Below are 4,187 nucleotides of genomic sequence, written 5' to 3' on the forward strand. Positions count from 1 at the left end.
GAGTGCAATGATGCAATCTCAGCTCACCGCAACCTCCGCCTCCCGGGTTCAAGCAATTTTCCTTCCTTAGCCTCCCGAGTAGCTGGGATTACAGGCATGTGCCACCATGCCTGGCTAATTTCGGTATTTTTAGTAAAGATGGGGTTTCTCCATGTTGGTCAGGCTGATCTCGAATTCCTGACCTCAGGTGATCTGCCCACCTTGGCATCCCAAAGTGCTGGAATTACAGGTGTGAACCACTGTGCCCAGTCTTAAGAGTGTGTTTTTCATAGTTCTGGGTGCTAAAAGTCTGAGATCAGGATACCAACACACTCAAGCTGTGGTGAGTGTCCTCTTCTGGGCTGCAGACTGCTGACTTCTCCTTGCATTCTCACGTGGTAGAAAACAAACAAGCTAGTTCTCTGGCCTTTTCTTTTTCCTTTTCTTTTCTTTTTTTTTTTTTTTTTTTTTGAGACAGAGTCTTGCTCTTGTCACTCAAGCTGGAGTGCAATGGCACGATCTTGGGTCACTGCAACCTCTGCTTCCCATGTTGAAGTGATTCTCCTGCCTCAGCCTCCTGAGTAGCTGGGATTACAGGTATGAACCACCATGCCTGGCTAATTTTTGTTTTGTTTTGTTTTAGATGGAGTCTCGCTCTGCAACCAGGCTGGCATGCAGTGGCTTGGTCTTGGCTCACTGCAACCTTCAACTCCCTGGTTCAAGCGATTCTCCTGCCTCAGCCTCCTGAGTAGCTAGGACTACAGGCATGTGCCACCATGCCCAGCTAATTTTGTATGTTTAGTAAAGATGGGGTTTCTCCATGTTGGTCAGGCTCATCTTGAACTCCCAACCTCAGGTGATCCTCCCACCTTGGCCTCCCAAAGTGGTGGGATTATGGCATGAGGCATTGTACTGGGCCTTTTTCTCCCTCCCTCCCTCCCTCCTTCCGTCCTTTCTTCCTTCCTTCCCCTCCCCCCTTTCTTTCTTTCTTCATTTCCTTTTTTGACAGGTCTCACTCACTTGCCCAGGCTAGAGTGCAATGATGCAATGTCCACTCACTGCAACCTCCACCTCCCAGGTTCAAGCGATCCTCCTGCCGCAGCCTCCCAAGTAGCTGGGACTGCAGGCATGCACCACCACACCTGGCTAATTTTTTTTTTTTTTTTTTTTTTTTTTTTGAGACGGAGTTTCGCTCTTGTTTTTTTTTTTTTTTTTTTTTTTTCTTTTTTTTTTTATTGCATTTTAGGTTTTGGGGTACATGTGATGAACATGCAAGATTGTTGCATAGGTACACACATGGCAGTGTGCTTTGCTGCCTTCCGTCCCCTCACCTGTATCTGTCATTTCTCCCCATGCTATCTCTTCCCACCTCCCCACCCCCCGCCCCTCCCCCATTTCCCCCCAACAGACCCCAGTGTGTAGTGCTCCCCTCCCTGTGTCCATGTGTTCTCATTGTTCAACACCCGCCTATGAGCGAGAATATACGGTGTTTGATTTTCTGCTCTTGTGTCAGTTTGCTGAGAATGATGGTTTCCAGGTTCATCCATGTCCCTATAAAGGACGTGAACTCATCGTTTTTGATGGCTGCATAATATTCCATGGTGTATATGTACCACATTTTCCCTATCCAGTCTATCATCGTTGGGCATTTGGGTTGGTTCCAGGTCTTTGCTATTGTAAACAGTGCTGCAATGAACATTCGTGTGCACGTGTCCTTGTAGTAGAATGATTTATAATCCTTTGGATATATACCCAGTAATGGGATTGCTGGGTCAAATGGGATTTCTATTTTTAGGTCCTTGAGGAATCGCCACACTGTCTTCCACAATGGTTGAATTAATTTACATTCCCACCAACAGTGTAAAAGTGTTCCTATTTCTCCACATCCTCTCCAGCATCTGTTGTTTCCCGATTTTTTAATGATCGCCATTCTAACTGGTGTGAGATGGTATCTCAATGTGGTTTTGATTTGCATTTCTCTGATGACCAGTGATGATGAGCATTTTTTCATATGTTTGTTGGCCTCCTGTATGTCTTCTTTTGTAAAGTATCTGTTCATATCCTTTGCCCATTTTTGAATGGGCTTGTTTGTTTTTTTCTTGTAGATCTGCTTTAGTTCTTTGTAAATTCTGGATATCAGCCCCTTGTCAGATGGGTAGACTGCAAAAATTTTTTCCCATTCTGTTGGTTGCCGATTCACTCTACTGACTGTTTCTTTTGCCTTGCAGAAGCTGTGGAGTTTGATTAGGCCCCATTTGTCTATTTTGGCTTTTGTTGCCATTGCTTTTGGCGTTTTGGTCATGAAGTCCTTGCCTACACCTATGTCCTGAATGGTTTTGCCTAGATTTTCTTCTAAGGTTTTTATGGTATTAGGTCTGATGTTTAAGTCTTTAATCCATCTGGAGTTAATTTTGGTGTAAGGTGTCAGGAAGGGGTCCTGTTTCTGCTTTCTGCACATGGCTAGCCAGTTTTCCCAACACCATTTATTAAACAGGGAGTCCTTTCCCCATTGCTTGTTTTTGTCAGGTTTGTCGAAGATCAGATGGTTGTGGGTATGTTGTATTTCCTGTGAGGCCTCTGTTCTGTTCCATTGGTCTATATCTCTGTTTTGGTACCAGTACCATGCTGTTTTGATTACTGTAGCCTTGTAGTATAGTTTGAAGTCCGGTAGTGTGATGCCTCCCGCTTTGTTCTTTTTGCTTAGAATTGACTTGGCTATGCGGGCTCTCTTTTGGTTCCATATGAAGTTTAAGGTGTTTTTTTCCAGTTCTGTGAAGAAGGTCATTGGTAGCTTGATGGGAATAGCATTGAATCTGTAAATTACTTTGGGCAGTATGGCCATTTTCACGATGTTGATTCTTCCTAACCATGAACATGGAATGTTTCTCCATCTGTTTGTATCCTCTCTTATTTCGTTGAGCAATGGCTTGTAGTTCTCCTTGAAGAGATCCTTTACGTTCCTTGTTAGTTGTATTCCTAGGTACTTTATTCTCTTTGTAGCAATTGTGAATGGCAGTTCGTTCTTGATTTGGCTCTCTTGAAGTCTGTTACTGGTGTATAGGAATGCTTGTGATTTTTGCACGTTGATTTTGTATCCTGAGACTTTGCTGAAGTTGTTTATCAGTTTCAGGAGATTTTGGGCTGAGATGATGGGGTCTTCCAGATATACAATCATGTCATCTGCAAATAGAGACAATTTGATTTCCTCCTTTCCAATTTGGATACCCTTTATTTCTTTTTCTTGCCTGATTGCTCTGGCTTCGCTCTTGTTAACCAGGCTGGAGTGCAATGGCACGATCTCGGCTCACCACAACCTCTGCCTCCTGGGTTCAGGCAATTCTCCTGCCTCAGCCTCCTGAGTAGCTGGGATTACAGGCACGTGTCACCACACCCAGCTAATTTTTTGTATTTTTAGTAGAGACGGGGTTTCACCATGTTGACCAGGATGGTCTCGATCTCTCGACCTCATGATCCACCCGCCTCGGCCTCCCAAAGTGCTGGGATTACAGGCTTGAGCCACCGCGCCCGGCCACACCTGGCTAATTTTTATATTTCTAGTAGAGATGGTGTTTCACCATGTTGGCCAAGCTGGTATTAAACTCTTGACTTTAAGTGATCCAGTCACCTCAGCCTCCCAAAGTGCTGGGATTACAGGTGTAAGCCATCATGTCTAGCCACTGGCTTCTTATTATACAGGCACTAATCCCATCCTGAGGGCTCCACCCTCAAAAAACCTATTCACCTCCCAAAGGCCCCACTTCCAAATACCATCACACTGGGGATTCCAGTTCAACATATGAATTTTGGGAGGTGACACAAACATTCACTCTATAACAAAGGGCGATAGAACTGGGAGAAGGGGCATCTACTTCTTAGCTCTCTTGGGCTGGAAGTGACATGTCATCCCTGATCAACATTCCATTGGCAAGAACTAGTCCCCTAGGGCTGGGAGAGGTGGCTCATGCCTCTAATCCCAGCACTTTGGGAGGCTGAGTCAGGTGGATCACAAGGTCAGGAGTTCAAGACCAGCCTGGCCAAAATGTTGAAAACCCGTCTCTACTAAAAATACAAAAATTAGCTGGGCGCGGTGGCACATGCCTGTAATCGCGGCTACTCAGGAGGCTGAGGCAGGAGAATCGTTTGAACCTGGGAGGCGGAGGTTGCAGTGAGCAGAGATCGTGCCATTGCACTCCAGCCTGGGTGACAGA

This window comes from Saimiri boliviensis, chromosome 1, assembly GCF_048565385.1.
Source record: "Saimiri boliviensis isolate mSaiBol1 chromosome 1, mSaiBol1.pri, whole genome shotgun sequence".
Classification (NCBI taxonomy): domain Eukaryota; kingdom Metazoa; phylum Chordata; class Mammalia; order Primates; family Cebidae; genus Saimiri; species Saimiri boliviensis.